Here is a 22,452-nt window from a genome sequence, read left to right on the forward strand (position 1 = left end):
TGCTGGGATTAAAGGCGTGCACCACCAAAGCCCGGCTTGCGTGTGTTTTAAATGTTAGTTGTCCTGTAGTCAGGTCTCTGTACACTTTGATTCGAATTCTACTGTGTCACATGGTACAAAGTAAATTATTCTGGGTATGCGGCATATGTCAGTAATTTCAGAATCTAGGAGGCTGAGGCAGGAGAGCTGCTGTGACTTCAAGGCTAATGTGGACCACATATCAGGACCCCGTCTCAATAAATACGGGGCTGGGGCGATGGCTCGGTGCCTACCGTAGACGCATGAGGACTTCACTTTGGGTCCCCAGGAGTGACATGAGAAAGCTGGGAATATCTGAGCACTAGGGGGATGGAGACGAGCGCCATAGATCCCTGTAGCTCACAGCCCGTCCATCTAGTCAGTGAGCACCAGGTTCAGTGAGAGACCCTGCCTCCAAAAGGTAAGTGGGAGTCATCAAAGAAGACATTAGCCTCTGGCCTCCCTGCTCACACATGCAACACACACACACACACACACACACACACACACACACACCACCAAGCAATTGGGTTTTATTAAGAAAAAACTTACAAAGCCAGTATCATTAAAAGAGACCCCATCCTCCATAGTTCCTTGGATAACTATCTGGCTAGAGAATGGTTTATGTCCCATTTAAAGGACCTCTCCATGCTCCCCCCTGTGGTGCTATTGTGTTACCCAAAATATTGTGTACCCTAATAAACTTATCTGGGGTCAGAGAACAGAACAGCCACTAGATATAGAGGCCAGAAAACGGTGGCACACAGGCCTTTAATCCTATCACTCGGGAGGCAGAGATCCATCCGGATCTCTGTGAGTTTAAAGCCACATTGGAAATAGCCAGGCATGGTGATTCTTGCCTTTAATCCCAAGAAGTGAGCCTTTAATCCCAAGAAGTGAGCCTTTAATCCCAGGAAGTGAGGGCAGAAAGCAGAAAGGTATTTAAGGCATGAAAACCAGGAAGTAGGCTGGTTAAGCTTTCAGACTTGTGAGAAGCAGTTCAGCTAAGATCCATTTGGATAAGGACTCAGAGGTTTCCAGTCTGAGGAAACAGGATCAGCTAAGGAATTGGCAAGGTGAGGTAGCTGTGGCTTGTTCTGCTTCTCTGATCTTCTAGCATTCAGCCCAATACCCAGCTCCAGGTTTGTTTTTATTAATAAGACCTGTTAAGATTCATGCTACACCCCCCTTTCTCTCTCTTTTATATGCACAGGAATGAGAGCCACCTCCTTAGGGAAGGGGATAATCAGACTATGTTGGCCCTGGGCATCCTGGATTTTGGTGCTTGTTTACCAGAGGTGCCTGGAAAACCAACATCCCCTGCCCAGTGTTAGATTTCAGAGGCAGCGTAGAGGCAGAAAGCAAGAAGGACCAGGGTCTGACCTGAGCAGAAGAGACAAGGTTATGTTTATTATCATACACAATGAGGGGCAGCCTCTCTCCCTTAGGAAATGGAGGGGTCTGCAAAGAGAACCAGCTGACTGGGACTCTTTGGAGAGGCTTGGGAATGAGGAAGTACTTGATGCAGCTGTGGGGGCTCCATGGCACTCTATCACCCAGCACCTAGACTTTGGGTGGGATATCACACAAGGAACAGGAAGCCAGTGATCTCATGGGAAGCTGAGTTTGTGCACAGTTCTCCAGGCCCCTACACTTGGCCCCAGGCCACCCCCTGCCTCAGTCTAGTTCCATACACATGGTTTGAGCTAGCTCATTGTTCAGGCAACTCCAAAGGGGAACTCAGATTCATTTAAGGCAGCCTGCTCCTTCTATTGTTATTAGGTTAGGAAGGAATCATGAAGCAGAGATGACTCCCCCAACCCCAGCTTTTTATTTGGAAGATTCTAAACTCCACAAAGTTTGAAAAAAATATAATGAATGACCCATATCTTTCATCTCTGTTCAGCTATTATTTATATTCTTTTCATCCTTGTTTTATCTCTTCCTATGAGTCAACATTGAAGCATTTGAAAATAAGTTGAATATTGAAATTTTAATATAAAATTAAATTAATAATTAAATTTAATAAAAATTAAATTATAAATATATTGATTATATATTAATATCTAATATAAAATATATAAATTTAATATATAAATAATATAAAAATAAAACTTAAAGTAATCCAGCATACATCTTCAAAGAATAAGGACATTCAAGATAACTATAATACCATTTCAGACTTGGGAAAATTAACAGTGATTTAATAATATCTTTAAGTTTATATAAAAATTTGTGCATTTTTCCCTTTTCTCAAAGATCAATCTTTGTTCCTTCTTTCTCTCTTTTCTTTCTTTCTTCTTTCCTTGTCTTGCTTGCTTTCTCTCTTTGATGAGGTCCTCTGTAGCCCAGGCTGACCGTAAACCCCCTGTGTAGCCAAGGATGACCTGATCCTCCTACTTCCACCCCTTGAGTGCATTGCAGATGTGCACTACCATCCCCAGTCTGTGTCCTGCTGGGGACGGAAGCCAGGGCTTTGAGCATGTTAGGCAAGCACTCCACCAAATGAGCTAGATCCCCCAGCCCCTGCTAAGATCTTACATTGCCTTTGATTCTTTTTCTCTAGTCCAGTGTCCCAAGATGGACAGTTAGCAATATCCACAAATATTTTTGATTATGGGGGTGCTTCTGGTCTTGCATTAATTCGTTTTCTGTTGCAATGACAAGATACAGGAGGTTGGATACTTTATAATGAAGTTTATTTGATTCATAGTTTTGGAGGCTGAAAGTCCATAGTTAATTAAGCAATCGTATCTGTTTGGTCAACTCCTAAGTAAGGGTTTCAATTTGTTTCAAAGTTGGATGTTTAGACATGATTATTCCAAAACACCCACCTCTATAGACTCTATTTCTGTCATCCACTAAGTCAGGGCTCTTGTTTTTCTCCCCGGAGAGGTCTCATGATTGTTCCCCAAGGGAAAAGACTCATTATCATTCCTAAAGTACAGCCACAGTGAATGCTGTCATCTGCTGAGAATTCTGCTTTACATATATTTAATTGTCACAGCATCTCTGCACATAAATAGCGTTGCTACATGTTATGAAGGAAAAATCGGAGGCTTAAAAGGAGATACTAGAAAAACCATAGCCTTTGGGAATGGAGGGCTTGAAATCTGTTCCTTCTATTTGATTCCGGATTTGGGGCCTCTGTTAACTTCATTTACTTATCTGTACCATGCTGAAGATGAGCAACTGGCCTCATAGGTTGAACATAGCTGCCCACCTGATCTAGAGTAGATGTTATTAGTTCTGTATATATCCTGATGATAGTTAGGACTCCTGGGTCATGATGGATAATTCATGTTGCCACAGAGTTCACGAGCAGTTAATCAGGAGTTGATCAAAGTCATTAATTCAGATAATTTGACCTACATTTCAGTTGAAGATTAACTTTAGAGATATTAGGGAACAAAGAGTTTGCTGATCAATCCCTTAAGCAATATTGTAGGAGGGTGGTTATGACCATTCAACTTCTGGGAACACATAGCACCTCACATGCCTATCAGGAAGCTCTTTGGGAATTAATCTCCAAGCAGACTCCAACTTTGTTCACCCCCAAACAGTGTGATCATTCCTTCCAAAAATAACAAAGGGATATGTTCTAAGACAGGGTAGAGAAGCAATCTCATCCTTATGAGACTATTGCAGAGTCTTCTTACACAAGCTCGGATGGCTGCCATGTCACTAAACCATATACTCTTATGGGTCATTGTTATACATGCATTCCATAGATAGATAGATAGATAGATAGATAGATAGATAGATAGATGAGGATGGATGGATGGATGATGGATGGTCTAGAGAGACAGACAGAGAGAGAAAAAAAGGGAGAGAGAGAGAGAGAGAGAGAGAGAGAGAGAGAGAGAGAGAGAAATGTATTTATGTCCACCATGTGAGGGCATCAGATCTTCTGGAGTCGGAGTTACAGGCAAGTGTGAATCGCTTATCATTTGTGCTAGGAACTGAACATAGGTCCTATGCAAGAGCATGCTCCTAACCACTAAGCTATCTTGTCAGCTCCTAATTCATTTAATTTTTAACCCAAATCTTAATAGGAGGTTCATGATTATGGTATTAAGGACCACTGTTTTATGACATGTTCTAGGCACCTGGGGTACATCAGAGATTAAAATGAATATTTTTTCACTCTATTTGGGATAGATGGATGAAAAAGCAACAAATTTGTAAATTATATGCAAAAAAGTAAGTGCTAATGACAAAACAATTTAAAGTAGGGATAGGTCACTGTAATTTTAAATTAGGACTGGCAGTCACTTAAAAGGTGATATTGGGCATGGTGTGGTGGTTCATGTCTTTAATCTCAGCATTTGGAAGCAGAAGCAGGTGGATCTCTATGAGTTCAATGTCAGCCTGATCTACATAGTGAATTCCATATTAGCCAGGGCTATACAGTGAGATCCTGTCTATAAAATTGAAGTGGGGAGTGATATTGGAATAAAATTTGGATGATGTTTTTTTTTTTTGTTTTTAATTTTTTGTTTGCTTTTAGTCATTGTAGAGCTGTCGAACTCACAGAGATCCCTGCCTCCGATGCTATAAACTGCCAAGTTGGATGATGTTTAATAATTAGCATCCATCCTCCCATCATCTTTTAAAGTTTTAGAGCTGGACAGGTATCTCAGTGCCTAAGAACACATACTGCCCTTGCAGAAGATCCATGTTGGGTCCCCACCACCCATATCAAGGTTTCACAACTGCCTGTCACTCCAGAGAACCAGACCCCCTCTTCTAGCCTCTGTGGACACTTGCATGCCCATGGTGTACAGACCTACACAGGCACACACTGATAGCCATTAAAAAAGAACCTTTAAAGTCTTACAAGGACGTTTTTCCTTATGTGGCCCCTGTATTTTCTGTGTCTTTTGAAAGCACCCAGGTGCCTTCTCACTTTGAAGGCATAAAGAGCAGATGGCTATTTCAGATATGTCCTGTCTGTAAACCAATGGGGATGGGTTAACATGCTGCTTTCTTAGGGCCCAATGTGTCCCTTGAAGGGAGCTACTAGCCTTCGTGGGACTCCATGACCACATGACCCCATGTGGCGCTTGCCCTTGAAAATAATTGAAGGACTCAAGCTAGAAACCTCATCATATGCAGAAGACACTTAGGAACTGCACAGGAGAGTTTGTCTGGGTAGGAGAATATTGGTGAAGTCACACAACCATTTAAGAGTGAGGTTAAGAGACAGCAAAGCTGTGGTTTATTTAGCATCTACTGTAGACTGAGCATAGACAAATGCTCTCCAGCATGAACTGACTGTTATGACCATCTACATGTAAAGGGGAGGAAACCAAGGCTTAGAGGGAGTGAGTAAACTGCCCACTGCACACACAGAGGGACTTAAGCACATCTCTGCCTGGCTCCAGAGCCCACGTTCCTACCTCATTAGTCAATGCTGTCTAGGATTAATCAGATATGGACTATAAAGTGCCATTGTTTCTGGAGCCCTCAAAAGACTGTCTCTCTGGAGCGGATCCAGTTCTGAGTTTCCGAAGTGCCTGTTGACATAACTGCACTTTCTACCTCGTCCTCCTCTCCCAGGGTATCAGGCATGACTCAGGGGCTTGCCAGAGTCCCTTTTTATCATCCCCCCAACTTTCCGTTGCTTATTCTGTCTCGCCATGACTGCCCGTGACTTGCTCCATTTGTAGCCCATACAGTCCTGTGACCCAGAGCTGCTTCCCCTCCCGGCCTGCCCTGCTTGCCCTGAGGTACCAGGCTCAGCGGGTACTGGTGCAGGTGTCTAGCATCTCTGTGCTCCTCAACCAAGGTTAAAGGCTGCCCTGCACAGTATCGGTTGTGGCTCCCTAAGAAGCTAACAGTGACAGAGAGGCGAGGTGGATGAACATCGAGACACTGGCACACAGGAGAGGGGAAGGCCCCAGGAAGACGGCTTCCTGTCTCCCCCTCCCGGGAGCTTACCTGACGTACGGGCTCATCCTCTACCTAGCACAGTAATATTCTGCAAAGCCAGGTTTTGTGTGGATTGCTCAAGCGCCTCTGGCAGAACACCCGTCATCTTGCTCCCTCTTTCCTCTCACACTCACTGCCCCGGGATTGCATCTCCTAAATAAAACATTGGCATTGTGTTTAGTTTGAGTTGTTTGTCTAGGAAGCTGGAACTAAATAAAATACTCAAGTTCACGTCCTTTCTCTTCGTAGGACCACTGCTTCTTGTATTCTCTTGAGTGTGTTCCCAAATGTAATAGGTGATAATAATGTCCTTCACACACACACACACACACACACACACACACACACACACACACACACACAGATAAAAACAAATCTTTAAAAATCATACTGCCATTATCAGTACAGTACACCTAGTGATATTTGCGTATTTCCCATAAAGATGCGCAGTTTGTTTGAAAAGAAAGGAAAACTATTGAAAGAGTCCTCGGTGCTAAAATAAATAAATAAATAATAAACAAACAAACAAATAATAAATAAATAAATAAATAAACAAACAAATAAATAATGAGAAGAAAAAAGAAAAAGAAATGAAAAATTCAAAGCCAGGAACTCAAACTGGCCTCGCTCTTGCATCCCTCCTTTCCTGGGTGTCTTACAGGAGCCTTCCCCTTGCCCAGGCTTGGGTCCCCATTATTCTCATTTAGACTATTAGAGTTGCTTTTTAATTTATCTTTGTTTTCACAATAACTGTGAGTAGTCCTAAGACTAATTCTATCTTGCTCCACCATGTTCAAAAACCTTTCGTAACTCTCCTTGTTGGGAAAACGATGCCCAGAGATCCTCCCAAAACCACTCTCTGGTGGCTCCGTAACAACAGCAGAAGCCTGGCACTGCAGGTCTTCTGTAAACTGTTGTCGATCAAGCCAGTTGGCCCCCTTTAAGGAACAGGGTATGAGATGCACCCGAGGGAGTCAGCTGTTGTTGTGGCAGAACCTAAACAGTACACACACGGAAGAGGATGGCCACGGTCGGGGGCAGCAGACACCATTGGGTAACAGAGGCGGAGAGGCAGAAAAAAGATAATAGAAAGTACCACGAAGCAAGGCCACCAGAGGTATGAGGCACGACAGCAAGACATTAGTAGGGTAGAGGAACAGCACTTCACTACCGGAGGGCCCACAGGGACAGCTGAGCTGTATGCCAGATCCAGTGCCCACTGGCCATTGCCTCAACTTAGCTCGTGGTACCCTGAGTTTAGCTCTGTTCTAGAAATGAAAATGTCACCTCTTGAGATTTCTATCAACCCAGATCATGGCAGGAACCTGAAGACACTGTCAACTGAGACTTTGAAAATAAGGTGGCTGGGACATTTTCACATGACAGGAGGCAGAGCGATGGGTGGTTAGGGTGTTAGGTAGGCACTCACAGGTTAGCAGTGGAAGAAGCCAGGGCTGCAGAGGAGGGGGAATGGAAGCCTGGAAGAACAGGAACTGTGGAGAACATGATTTTCCCGGAGCGTCACAAGCATCCTGCTAAAGAAAGAAGAGAGAAACCTCAGGGTCTTCCTCCTACTCTCGGATCCTTCCTAATATCTCCCGCTGGAGGGCAAGGGTTAGCCAGAGGGCAATGGAAGCCAGGTGGTATAGCATGGGAATAACAGGTTATCTAATACAGCCCAGGGCAGAGAACAGTATGGTGGCTTCCTTCCCCCTCTCCCCCATAAATGTCCGCTGCCTATCTCCAGAACCCAAGGGTACTTACTACATCCTGTGACAAAAGATAAGACTGCAATTGAGGGTCATGAGAGAAGAGGCTCATCCCACATTTCTGGGTGGGTCCTCAGTGCAGCCACACACATTCTTACAAGGGAGTAGTAGCAGGGGACTTGTACCACAGTAGACAAGGAGGCCATGTGACCACAGAAACAGCTTGGACTGGAGTGGCCAGGAGCCAAAGGAAGCCTGAGGCTATCAGTAACTGGGAGAAGCCAGGGACAGATTATCTCCCCTCCGCTCAAGCCTCAAGAGGTGCTGACCCTGCCCGAATCTTCATGTCAGACCTGGGGCCTCCAGAACTGTGAGCAAATCCAGTTCTGTTGCTGTAAGTCAACCAGTTTGTTCTAATCTGTTACAGCAGTCGCAAGAAACTGACAGAGGCCAGACGAACAACAAACAGCACAGACTCTCTTCATCTCAAATGGCACGCCGACACCCGCAATCCTGGGGGCCGGACAACGCTCTTTCACCTTTCATAGTCCATTTGGAATATCTGCTAGGACCCTTCCCGCGCGCACTTCACATCCTAGGCCCCCGAATCACGGTTGCGTGCACGTGCAAACGTCTCTTCATTCATAGGAGGAGTACGACCTTCTTCAGAGTGAGAACCCGTCTTTCATACCTTGGGAGCCCATAAAACTCCTCAGACATTTCTTTGAGCGGAGTAATTGGTAAATGAGAAAGAAGGCTTCCATTTGCCCATCCGTAAATGGAAAATAACAACCGCTAACTTGCCTCTCGGAGGTGATGATGGCTGTGTTTCCTGAAAACAATTCCTGTACCTGTAACAGAAATGATAGATCTGAAACACTATTCCTACTAGAACAATTCCTCAGGAAAAAAAAAATTACATTTCATTTGAGTGAGCCCTCTATTCCACACTGAACCAAAACTGCCAGTGGTTCACCCCAAGGAAGAAGAGGCCAGGGATTAAAAACAGAAGCAGGCTGGGGGTACAGCATGACGGTAGAGTGTGCGCCCCGTGTGTTTGAGGCCCTGGGCATTCTACCTGCCCCTGGGCACTGAAAAAAAAATCAGCAAATAAGCAAGCAAACAAAAAGAAAAACCTGAGACTGAAAGACAAGCACCAAGGAACTATGACTCATATAATAAACATTTATTAAAGAACTGTGATGCCAAAATACAGTCTATAGATGCTGAGGAAATGCAATAAGGCACAATGGCAAGGAAGCAATTATCACAAAATATGATGAATGCTTGTGTGTGTGTGTGTGTGTGTGTGTGTGTGTGTGAGAGAGAGAGAGAGAGAGAGAGAGAGAGAGAGAGAGAGAGAGAGAGAGAGAGAGAGAGTCTCACTGGTCCCAGAGCTAGACTGGCAAGTCCCAGGGATCTTTCTGTCTCTGCTTCTACAGTGCTGGGATTATAAGTGCACACCATCAGGGCAACTTTATATGTGGGTCGCTGGAGATTCAAACTCAGGTCCTCACACTCGTGCAGCAAGCCCTTCACACACACACACACACACACACACACACACACACACACACACACACACACACACACCAGCCTAATGAATGCTTTTCATAAGAGCGAAATGCAAGGGGATCAGAAAGAAGGGAATGATTAACTCTAGAGACGGGAGTCTCACTCCCGAGGAGCCCCTTTGAAGCTGGTTATTTAGGATCTCATCAGGCAGAGGCCAAGTCTGTAGCATTCCAAGACCAAAAGAAACAACTGCCTGTGCCGTTGCCAAGCAAACCACACCCTGTTCAGTCCTATTGTATCCGCAAAGGCCTATTTTTATTCATTGTCCTCATAACCACTTTTTAAAACAAAAAGAGAATGTGGGCTAAGTCCCTTCTTTGAAACCAGGTATTTTATAGGACAAAGAAAGGAGACTCTGAGGAGGGGTTGTGGAGGTTGACTTCTGGTGAGTCCAGAATTCACCCAAGGAGTAGAAATGGACACTCTTCCCTTCCCTTTTTCTGAAAACTGAACCGAGGCGGCTGCCCTAGAATGTTGCCACAGGTCCTCTGAGCTCAGAAGAAAGCAGGAGGGAATGACACCCCAACCACAGATAGCGCTTTGTGACAAGCATGCCCGGACCAGGAATGAGGGCCCTACTTCCTCCCTTTGCTGACCTTCAGATCCCTCTAGGAGAGCAGGCACCACCCAGCCTCCCTCCCAGACAAGCCCTGCTAGGCCTCTGAGACCAGAGCTTGCTGCTTCTGAGTGGGAGGAAAAAAACCTCTCGGGAAAGCAGCCAGGACAGAGGAAAGGCCGGCAGACACCTACCGAAGGGCACAGGGGTCCCCGTTCTCCCCGTGGTACACCCACGGGCAAGCAGGGAGGTGGGAAACAGCATCCAAGCCTCCCACTCTGCATCCCTCTTCCTTGTTTTTCCCAGGAAGCCTCTACCTTGCAGACCCTGCCAGAAGGCCGGCGGCATTTTCATGAAGCAGTAATAACAAGGACAGAGCGTTCTAGCCTGCCGGAGCCTGCTGGCTGGTCACTCTTTCCACTGCCTTTTGTTTTCATGCATCATTCCTCTCACTTGCCTCTCAGATTCCTCAGGGCTTTGAAAAAGCCACACAGTGACATCACCCAGCGGGCTGGCAGGCATCTCTGACATGCACCCTGCCCTAGGCATTGACGCGTATCTAGAGCTTCCAGAAAGGGACCACCTCCTATCAGCGTAGCTGGCAGAGGTAGGGCTGTAAGTGCCGCCCAGTGGACTGGTAAATCACATCCTACCGTCTTGTTCAAATGCATCTGCAGTGCCGGGCCTGGTGCTGCACAACCATCATTCTAGCTCTTGAACCGCCGAGGCAGGAGGATTGCAATCTCCACACCACCTGTCTCAAATTGAAAAAATACAACTGAAAAGGGAGAAACAAAGACAAATAGATCTGCAAGGTTTGTTGGGCACACTTTCTTTCTTAGATGATCCAAGCACAGCCAACATGGACGCGTCTAACCAAACACAGAGAAGTCTCACTATGACAGTTTCCATGTGAACCGGCTCTCGTGGTTCATGTGTTAACACTGAGTGCCAGCTGGTGGCGCTGTTCTGTGGGATTGTCGAACTGTGACTGCAGAGGTGAGTCATTCAGGGTGGGGTTTTGAAGGTTACAGCCTAGCTCCCTTTTCTATTGAGTTCACTGCTTCCTGGTCAGCCACAAGGTGAATAATCTTCAAAAAGACCAGCCAACCGCAAGGCCATGGTCTCCATAGTAGACCATGTTGCTGAAACCAGGAACCAACATAAAACTCTCCTCCCCTAAGCTGATGCCATCAGGTATGTTACTGTCACAGTGGCGTAAAAGTCACTGACACTCATGTGTCAATGTGTCAGATGGCTGTACAGATGCCTGTTCAGAGCAGACAGGACTTCAGGCCTTCAAAATCATCCGAAGCCTATTCCCAGCCATCTTCTTAAACTACCCTACTGGAACCCGAGAGTAAGGCCCAGGTAGATGCTTACTTCCTAATACTTTAAAAACATTTTGCATGTATTAATTTATTTAGTGTGTGGGGGCCACAGCACAAGTGTAGAGGTCAGAGGACAACTGGAAGAAGTCGGTCCTCTCTTCTCGCTATGTGTGTCTGGGGCATCAAACTCAGGCTGTTAGGCTTGGCAGCAAGCACCTATGCCCACTGAGCCATCTCTCCAGCATGATATTGACTTTAAAAACTTACTGGTATTGGTTCTCAATGTGGAGCAAGAGACATTCTCGTAAATCATTGATGAGAAAAAAAAAAATTGGTTCAGCTATTGTGCAGAGTAACCTCGAAAGCAATCTGGTAAAGTCAAAAGTGCATATCCATTTCCTAGCAATGTCCACCCCAATTTATACTCCAAATTCCTACATGTGTCTCAGGCGACATGAAAACCCAAAAATCAAAAAAAAAAAAAAAAAAAAAAAAAAAACAACCAAGACAAACCAACAACAAAACTATTGACCTGATGAATTTCTACTTACAGGAGACTAGAGTCTAAAGTAATTATGCAACAGGGTAATAGTCTTTCAATGCTCCATAGTATAAAATTACCGTGTTATAAAGAACAGATTAGTTCTATTAGTGTCATATACATAAATCTCAAAGTAATGATGGTGAGAAAAAGGCTGTAGGAAAATATGTATGCTACTTACATACATGCTTGACACTCCAAACTAGTATTCTGTGTAGTTTAAAGCATCTTTAAGAAACTGGTTGCTTCTAGGGAAAGTTGAAATGCAAAGGACTTTGAAAACCAGATACTTTCTTCATTTAAAAATATGAAAAGGGCACTAGGGAGGCAAAGGCAGGTAGATCTCTGAATTCAAGGCCAAACCTGGTCTACAGGACAGCCAGGGATGCAAAAAGAAACCCTGGGCCAGGCGGTGGTGGCGCACGCCTTTAATCCCAGCACTCGGGAGGCAGAGCCAGGAGCATCTCTGAGTTTGAGGCCAGCCTGGTCTACAGAGCAAGATCCAGGACAGGAACCAAAACTACACAGAGAAACCCTGTCTCGGAAAAAAAAAAAAACAAAAAACAAAAAACAAACAAACCAAAAAAAGAAACCCTGTCTAGAAAAACAAAAACAAAACAATATATATACAGATATGGATATATAGACGTGTGTGTGTGTGTGTGTGTGTGTGTGTGTGTGTGTGTGTGTGTGTAGTTATGGAGTTGTGGCACACACCTTTCATCCTAGCACTTAGAAGGCAGAGTTAAATGGATCTCTGTGAGTTAAAGGCCAGTCTGGTCTACATAGTGAGCTCCAGACCAGCCAGAGTTACATGATAATCCCTGTCTAATAAATAAAGAAATAAAATTTCAAAAAGATTCCTGGATAGTGGATATATACTCTACAAGTGATTCTGAGGATCATAGCCAGTACAACAAAAGGTTCTGATGAGGTCCTTAGAATTCTTACTTATAAGAGATGAATGTTTGGTTTTGTTTGTTTTTTGTTTGTTTTTGAGACATGGTTTCTCTGCGTAGCTTTGGAGCCTGTCCTGGAACTCCCTCTGTAGCCCAGGCTGGCCTCGAACTCACAAAGACCTGCCAGTCTCTGCCTCCCAGTGCTGGGATTAAAGGCGTGTGCCACCACCGCCTGGCTGAATGTTTGTTTTAGATATCGAATCATCTCCATCAACACAGACACTAAGGAACCCTCTTAGAAACGTGTGTGTCTATGTGACTTTCGTTAGTGGGGAAGCCATACAGGCTCACTTACCCAGGTGCCCTTGTGACCTTCTGGACTTGAGTGTCCTAAAAAGAATCAGAGGTACAGTGGGATGAGGAAAGATGCTGGACCGCATGTGGATATAATTATAACCATACCCAGAAATTCCCAACGTTGGCAGAAAATCAGATAAAAATATTAATGCAGTTGTCCGTGCCCCATTATCTGAGAGCATGACACAGCAGCTCTGTGTCGGGGAGACTGGAATCTATATTTTAAAAGGCTTTCCAAGAAATTCTGATGATCAGCCAGGTTTAAGGAATGGCAGCCATCTCTGGTTTGGTTCTATCAGTGTTTTCAAAGAAACTGGGCAGGAGAAAATAAAGCAAAAAAAAAAAAAAAGAAAGGAGAAAGGGAGGCAGAGAGAAAAGAAGGAGGGCACAGCAAGTCTTGAACCCTCCCTCAAATCCTTCCTACTCAGTCTCTTCCAGGATTCTCCTGCCTTGAACTGTCTTTTCCTAGTTCTAACTTTCTGTAATCCTCATTTGGCAATTATGCACTTCCTGTTTGTTCCTAACATGGCTACTGTTGAACCCAGTAAGTTTAACCTGTGCTATAAGCACCTTAGACCATCTTTGTATTTTCTATAGTGTCTAACACAGTGCCTCAGTGAGTAAGCAGCAATGAATCATCATGAAGAGTACATCAAGTTCAGAAATATGGTAAAGATACGAAATAAATGTGCAAAATCAATTGTATTGTTATAAGCTAGCAATGACATCCGCTGCAACTCCTATCAAAAATTTCAACATCTTTTCTTTCACAGAAACTGACAAGCTGGTTATAAAAGTCATATGGAAGTATAGCTCAGAATAGGCACAATAACCTTGAAAAAGAACAGAGATGGAAGATGAGTATTTCCCAGTTTCAAAACACGTCTACATAAGATACTATAGAAACAAAATGATGATCGAATAAACAACATAATAATAATAATAATAATAATAATAATAATAATAAACCAACGGTCAATTTTAGACAAGGTGCCAAAACAACTTACTAGGGGAAATTTGTTGGGCTTTGCTTGTTTGTTTGGCTTTGGCACTGGGGCCTGAACCTCATTATGCCAGGTAACCACTGTAGCACTGAGCTGTTCCCTTGTTCCTCAGCTCTGTCTATTTAGACACAAGGTCTTAATAAATTATCCATGCTGGCTGTGAGCTCTGTATCCCGGGCTGGTCTTGACCTTGCAATTCTCCTGCCACAGCCTCACAACTAGCCAGGATTATAGGATTTGTGGTGTGGGCTCAGCTAAAACTATTTTTCCAAAAAATGGTGCTGGGACAGCTAATTATCTACATGCAAAAGAGTAAAGCGGGGCTCTCGAACTATACTCCCCCCCCACATACTATGCAGAGTACAGTATGCATGTGTGAAAATGTCACAGTGAAACTCATTATTTTGTACTCTAATTAAAAATTAATAAATTACTAATTCACACTGAATCATTGACCTAAATGTAAGAATTTAAACTATACATTTTTTCTTTCTATTTTTTTCTTTTCTTTCTTTCTCCTTTTTGTGTTTTTCTGTTTGTTTGTTTGTTTGTTTGTTTTGTTTTGTTTTGTTTTTTCGAGACAGGGTTTCTCTGCGTAGCTTTGAGCCTGTCCTGGAACTCACTTGGTAGACCAGGCTGGCCTCAAACTCACAGAGATCCGCCTGGCTCTGCCTCCCAAGTGCTGGGATTAAAGGCGTGCGCCACCACCGCCCGGCTAAAATAGACTAATGGATTTTAAAAGTAAAAAATGTTCTATTTCATGGGCCAGTGAGATAGCTCAGGGGAGCAAAAACACACAGACTTGGTGTGTAAGCCTAACAACCTCACTTCGTTATCCGCAGAACCAATGCACAGTGGACAAAGAGAACTAACCAAAGTCTCGACTAGTGTCCGAATTCCCAATATAATACGTTTTATTTTGTCCTCTGTCGCACCTTTCCATGTGGTGCGACCATGGATCTCTGATTCCCAGCTACCATAGTCATAAGGAGCAAAGCTACACAGAGATAATTTTAAAAAACTTTTGTGTCTCAAAGGACACCATCAAGAAAATAAAAGGGCGGGGCCAGGCATGGTGGCACATGCTTTAATCCCAGCACTCGGGAGGCAGAGGCAGGAGGATCTCTGTGAGTTAAAGGCCAGCCTAGTCTACAGAGTGAGTTCCAGGACAGGCTCCAAAGCTACACAGAGAAACCCTGTCTCGAAAAACCAAAAAAGAAAAGAAAAGGGCAAATTACAGAAGGAAAGATAAGCCTTGCAGGCATCTGACAAGGACCTTATATCCAGAGTACATAAAACCTATCAAAACTCTATTATAAAAAAAATAACCCAATGAGCCAGGCAGTGGTGGCAAATGCCTTTAATCCCAGCACTTGGGAGGCAGAGGCAGGCAGATCTCTGTGAGTTCAAGGCCAGCCTGGTCTGGTATATAGAGAAACCTTGCCGGGGGTGGGGTGGGGGGGAATGAAAATATCAGCAAGAAATCTGAATAAACATTTATCAGAAAAAAATAGATACAAATGACCCCCATGCATGCAGACAGATGGTTAGCACCATTAGTCATTAGTAAAACACAAGTCAAAACCCCAGACACAATCTTCACACCCACAAGAATGCCCACGGTTAGTGAGAATGTAAAGAAACTGAAACCTTCATATAATGCTACTGAGTACGTAGAATGACATGGTCACTTTGAAAACCTATGACAGTTCCCCAAAATGCTGAACTACACAGCTACTGGGCAATTCTTTCCTAGACATAACTATACCAAGAGAAATGAAAGTGTGTATGTTTGTAATATGTACAAATACTTGTGCATAAGTGTTCATAACAGCATTATGTATAATGAACAAAAAGTAAAGGCGACTCATGTTTATAAACTGAAGAACAGATAAACAAAATCTGTTATAACATGTGAAAACAGACATACATACTGGTAAGTGCTACAATATGGGGGAAACCATGAAAATACTATGCTAAATGAAAGAAACTGGTCACAAAAGAGCATACATTAGGATCCATTCATGTAATAGATTCACGATGTGCAAATCCTGAGAGGCAGACGGTGGGTTAATGGTTCCCCGAGAGTAGGATTAGGAATGAGGTCTGACATCTGTGGCTACAGGCTTCTTAAGGGGTACCAGAAATGTTCTTGAACTGGATAGTTGAGATGGACGTACCAGCTGACATACTTCTAAAACAATGAGCTATATATTTAAATAGGTAGCTTTTACAGTATGTAAAATAGTACCTCAATAGTTATAAAAGAAGTAAGAACCAGATAACCCAGATATGCATTCTAGCTCAGTTACTGTTGCTGACTATATCAAGTTCCTTTGCCTTGGGACCTTGGCATTTGCTTTTTCACTAAGTATTTGTCCTGTATTAGCTACTTTTCTAATGCTATGATAAAACACTATGACCAAGGTAACTTATAGAAGACAGTTTCCTGGGGTTTGCAGTTCCAAAGTGATACGAATCCAATGAGGGAATCATGGATGCAGGAACAGTTGAGAGCTCCTGTCTTCAACTATAAGCAGGAAGCAAGGGGCACAACCTGGGAATGGCGTGTGGCTTTGAAATCTCACACACACACCCCATACACACCCAGGGACATACTTCCTCCAGCAAGACCACACCCCCTAAACCTACCCTAGCAGTGCCGCCAGCTTAGGGGACCAAGTATTCAAATAGCTGAGCCTCTAGGGACATTCTCATTCAAACCATTACAGTCAGCTTCTCACTATTTAGGTCTCCTTCCTCCTTCTTCACCCATTGGGTGATTGTCCGCATTCCTGTTTACCATTATTGTGGTGGCTTAAATGAGATGTCCCCCATAAATCTTGGGTACTTGAATATTTGCTTCTGAGTTGGTGGCTGTTTGGGGAGGAGTAGGAAGTACGTCGCTGGGGGTAGGCTTTGAGGTTTCAAAAACTAGTGCCATTCCCAGTGTGCTCTCTGCCTCCTGCTTGCAGGCCAAGATGTGAGCTCTGAGCTAGCTCTACCTGCTGCCAAGCCTTTGTTGCACCATTATGGACTCCAATCCTTGGAAACCATAAAGACCAATTAAATGCTTTCTTTTCTAAGATGCCCTGGTCATGGTGGGTTTCTGCAGCAACAGAAAAGTGACTCTGTGGTGGTCAGTAACCCCGTCTTCTTTTCCTTGGAGCTTTAGTTGCTACCTGAAAGCATCTTGTCTTTTCGTTTACTGGTGCCTTGTTTGCCTCTCTCCCCGGAGAATAAGCTCCCTGAGCACGGGGACCTTCCCTGAGTCAGTTATCGCCGCCACTTGCACGCCGTAAGCACTCAGTAATGTTTGCTGTGTGGAGCATGCACGGAGGGTGGCTAATCACCAAGCTTCCTTAATCTCTAAATCTTCATTTTCTAGTGACAAAACAGCATAAGAATACTCGCACTCAGCCCTGGTAACAGTGCGTGCAAAGACTCAGCTTATTACGGACATTCAATAAACGTGAATAGTCACTATTGTCACGATCTCCAGCACCACCATTCACCTATGATTAAGACGGTCCACATGATAATAACAGTCACCTGAAATGAGCGATTTTCACTGGAAAATGAATGATTGGGTCCCATTCTTAGAGGGTGGACAAGCTTTGCAGTCTAGGCCCCTAAGATTTGGGTTTTCTTTAAATGAAGTCAATAAATAATAGCTATAGTTATTACATTTTCCTTTCTTTTAGGGAGCTTGGGGGTCTGGAAATTGAGTGTATGGTACAATGTACCTAAAAATATTCTCTACCATTGAGTTATATCCCAGACCAATAGCTGTAATTATTATTGGGAGTACCTCGGTTATAAAGAAAGCAATTAAGGTAAAAGAGAGAGAAGAATACTAAATAACAATGCTCCTCAAGTGAAAGAAAGAACAGGCAGATCTATTATTGATAATAATGTAATAACCCCCCCCCCACATGTTCAGTAGTTCACAAGAACTTAGTGAATGCCCATTCAGTACCAATACAATGGCCGCTTGATGTTTGACCTTCCTAGTTGGCTTCAAAGAGCCGGGGTATGAAGGCAGTGAAGCAGGACTGTGAATCAGGTGAGGGGTGCGGTGGTGTGTGGAAGCAGGTCACGCAGATGGCAAGTGACTTTACCTACCGGTCAGCACCCACACTGAGGCTTGTACCTTCGCAGTCGCTCTCATTAAAAGTCAGGCAGAGTCTCAGAAAGCCATCTTTTACTGACTTTTGTGGGAGAATGATAGGTTGGAGTGGCAAACCCATCAGGAAAATTATGGTTATGCTCCAGAAGCAAGTGACCCTGAAAACCTCCGCAGCTTACAATAACAGCTGACGAGTCACTCACGCCTCTTGTCCATCAGAAGTCTGCTGCGGTGGCGCTGCCCCCGTTGTCTTCAGTCTGAGGCCAGCACTGAGGAAGCAGATGTGATCTAAAGCATGGAGAGGGAAAAGAAAGAGGGTGAACGAAACTGCCCCACATGGATGCAGCTCGCTTCCATCTACCACCTGCATTCCTTCCATAGGCTGGGACTGCGGGGTATGTGGGTAAGAAGCTTGGACTATTTCGAAAAAGGGAATACAACCTACTAGAGTTGTCTTCAAAAATCTTAGAATTTGGTGGAGTGGGGGTGAATGCCTGAAAGGGCCTCACTTTTAAATTTCAGAATGTCCTTTTGGATAGGGAGCAAAAAAAAAAAAGTACCTTTGAGATGCAACTGAAAATTCTCCATAATAAATGACCACATATAAAAAGATGCTGAGCACTAGAGTCTAGATACAGAAAAATACACACAAAAATGCAATAAAGGCACCCTTTGAGCAGCCTGGCTTTCAAGACAACGTCTTTAGAGGACTCTTCCCTCAGACCTCGGCAGATCCTTCCTTGCCCTCTTGGGCCACAGTCCCAGAGCAATTTGATTTCATGAATTTCCCCGAGGACTGAGGCCTCCTGTCTTTCAGGCAATCGGTGCCTGCGCAGCTGGTGACTTGTTGGATGCCAGGAAAGTGCAGATTCCTGACAGCGCTGACTGTCAGTGCTGATGGCATTGTTTGCTGGGAGGTGAGTGTTTGTTTACCAGCAGCTATCATGGCTGGGGTTCCTCAAACCTAGAGCCCCTAAGTACTCCTATTTCACTGAAAAACTGTAGTTAAGGGTTGACTTATGTACCCCCAAGCTAATGCATGTGGAAGTCCTAACCCCCAGTGTCTCAGAAAACAACAGTATTTACAGAGAAGGGCTTTCAAGAGATAGTGTAGTTAAAATGAAGGCCTTAGGGTGGGGTCTCACCCAACACGAGGATATTCAGGACCAGGGCTGAGCTTGATGGTAAAGCACTTGACTTACCTGTTCAGGGACCCGGGTCAGACTCCCAGCACCCCTAAATAAACAAATCAGGAGAGACCAAGTGGAGATTCAGCAAGAAGGTAGCTGTGCACAGCCTAAGGAAAAAACTCAATCAGAAACCAAACTTGCTGACACATTGGTCTTGTACTGGCAGCTTCTAGAACCATGAAGAATTGCTGTTATTTAAACTACCCAGTCTGTGGAGTTTTGCTTTGGCAGCCCTCTGGACTACCACAGTGGTTCTTTCAAGTATCAAACAGTGATGTGTAGACAGGAAAGGCATATCATTCTTCCCCCAGTGCTGGAGGTAAACCCAGGCTTCACACATGCACAGGCTTAGGCTATTTTTGCTTTTCACAGTAAAGGTGCTGGTTGTCATCCTCTGATCCTCCCTGGTATCAGTGGTTGGTAATATGGGAAATCTTTGTGAGAGGAAGTCCTTCACAGTGGTTATCATTCACAGGCCCCTGAGAAACCCTCACCTTTGGGAATACCCTATTCACCAGCCCCAAAAAAGGTCTCTCTAGGGATTTTCATTAATTGGTAGAAATTGGTCCAGATGTGCTTAAAACCAGGGGAAAATGTCATTTTAAATGATGCTTAATTACAGAGAACTCTTAATAACATGGGGAAATGATTATATTATCATTTAAGTAAAAAAAATCAGCATGCAAAATTAAACCGTATAGACAGAATCACCTTATGTATGTAATCATATACATAGGAGGAAGGCTGACTAGAATCGCAGTCAATGCTAACATTAGCTTTCCTGTGCGGTGAGATTACAGGTCATTTCATCTTTATATTCCTCTGCCTTTCTGAATTTTTCATGTTGAGCATGTGTGAGCTTTATGATCACAAAATAGGCTTATGTTTTAAAGATTGGAAGCTGGAGCAGGTGTAATAGAACCCAGTGCCACAATGAGAGCCATCTCCAAGAGATACAGGCTCCAGATCTCCTAAGTCAGCTCCAAAGCCATCTGAAACCTGTGGGCCCCGTCCCCCTGCTTCCACGACTGGGAATTCCAACTCCTATTTGGAATAGGTCTCTGACGACAGTTCCTCCTCCCTTCAGACCTCTGAGCTCTGCTTCTGAACTTCTGGCTTTCCAGATTCAAGTTGTCTATGCTTTTCTTAACCAATGACCAACAAAACCTTGCTCCCAACCCTTTTGTACCCCAAAGCTGCCCTGGCACCTCTGGTTTTCATGAGCAGAGTGACTGCAAAGTCATAAGCAGGAAACAAAGGGCACAGGGGAGGAAAATCCTGGGAGAAATGCTTCGGGAGTTTTCTTCTCTGTGGTGTGACTCTCCTGGCTCATCAGACTGATGCCATGATGAAGAACACACAGTAAGACTATCGCAGGAAGACTATCACCTAGCTCTTCGCCAAAGCACAATCCTCTTCCTAACCCAGCTTCCAACCTCAGCTTGCACAAGCCTTTCTTGATCAAATGTTACTTGTGATGGAGCTTGTCTACCTGGCGGTGAAACACGGCATTCCTATTAGATCTCACGGTTCACCTCTATCCATCATCAAGGTTGGTGTGAGCTGGATAGCGCCTCCCTCCTGAACCTATGGGTGGATATGCTACTCTCACACCACCCGTATTTCCCCCAGCCAAGGGATAGACTGCCAGTTACTTTTTGTTGCTGTGATAAAATATCAAGACCAAAAGCAACTTAAGGAAGAGTTCCTTTGGGCTTTTGGTTCCAGAGGGAGAAAGAGCGCACTATGGTTGGGAAGGCATGGCATGGAGCAGGAAGCTGGCTCATCACGTCTTATCCACACACAGGAAAGAAGGGGAGAGAACAGGAAAAGGGGTAAGGCTCTAAACCCCAACGTCTACCCACAATGATATACTTCTTCCACCTCCTAAAAGCTCTGTAACCTCTCCGAACAGCAGCACCAACTTGGTGCCAAGTGTTCAAATATGTGAGCCTGTAGGAAACATTCTCATTCACACCACCGCAGACAGTATTAGGAGACTGGTTACGTTGTGAGAGTAGAGCCCTCATGAGTGGGGTTTGTGCCCTGAAGGAAAAAAAAAGGCTCTGTAGGAAACTTTCTTACTCTTTCATTCCATGAAAAGGTATCATGGGAAGCCAGCACTTAGTGTTCTGGAAGGTTCTGGATGGACCCTCACCAGACCCCAATGTGCTCGTACCCTGATTTGAACTTCTAGTGGTTGCAATTTTGAGAAACAAGAATGTAATTATTACACACCTGGCCTTTTATTTATTTATTTGTTTTTGTTTTTCAAGACAGGGTTTTTCCGTGTAGTTTTGGAGCCTTTCCTGGATCTCACTCTGTAAGACCAGACTGGCCTCAAACTCACAGAGATCCGCCTGGCTCTGCCTCCCAAGTACTGGGTTTAAAGACATTCGCCACTGCCACCCAGCTACACACCTGGTCTTTGACATGTCCTTATCACAACTGGAACTGACTAAGAAAGAAGTTTTGGTCTTCATCTGTTCACTCTTTGGAGTTCAGGGACAGAAATGGTATAAATGAGATCTTCTCAGTATCTCAAGAAGGAAACGACTTAGGGGCCTACTCTGTTCCCACCGAGAAGGGACTTTACATGTGCTGGTGCATTTAATGTTCTCGTGTGAGCATTCTCATCGCTGTGACACACCACCCAAGAAACCACTTGAGCAAAGAATGGCGCGTTCGCTTGCAGTTTCAAAGGGCTCAGCTCATGCTCCACTGATTCCCTTGTTTCTGGGCCTGGTGAGGCAGAACATCACAGAGGAAGCAGGTGGAGAAGAAAACCTGATCACCTCGTAACAGCCAGGAAGCAGACAGACAACAGAAGGCGGCTAGGACCTTCAAAGGCATACCCGCAGCAACTTACTTTTCCCAACAAGGCTCCACCTCCCATAGTTCCACCACTTAATAATCCATTCAGAATGGAAGCCTCAGTGGGTGAAACCATTAGATTTGGTGGGCACCCTCCTCATCTAAACCGCCTCTGGAAACTCCCTCACCGACATCCCCAGAGGCTTGCTTTTCTCATCTTTTGCGCATCTCTCAATCCAGTCAAGAGTTGCCAGTCAAGATTACCATCTCACCTCACAACCACAGGGGTTATTTTCCCCATCACAAATAAGGAAACAAATGCTCAGATAAATTAAGAAATGTGCCTAAGGTCTCATAGTGAGTAGCAAGCATCTGTCTAATTTGAAAAACTTCTC

General features: G+C 44.3%; 1 long non-coding RNA gene across 1 annotated transcript; it reads right to left on the reverse strand.

Moving 5' to 3' along the window:
* Window positions 1–6,519: 6,519 nt before the first annotated feature.
* Window positions 6,520–21,547, reverse strand: LOC119087601. The gene is made up of 4 exons (XR_005091069.1): window positions 18,257–21,547; window positions 12,919–12,953; window positions 10,446–10,546; window positions 6,520–8,512 (listed from the first exon to the last, which is right to left on the reverse strand). It is a non-coding gene; the product is annotated as an uncharacterized LOC119087601 (long non-coding RNA).
* Between the last annotated feature and the right edge of the window lie 905 nt (window positions 21,548–22,452).

Source organism: Peromyscus leucopus, chromosome 3 (assembly GCF_004664715.2).
Source record: "Peromyscus leucopus breed LL Stock chromosome 3, UCI_PerLeu_2.1, whole genome shotgun sequence".
Classification (NCBI taxonomy): domain Eukaryota; kingdom Metazoa; phylum Chordata; class Mammalia; order Rodentia; family Cricetidae; genus Peromyscus; species Peromyscus leucopus.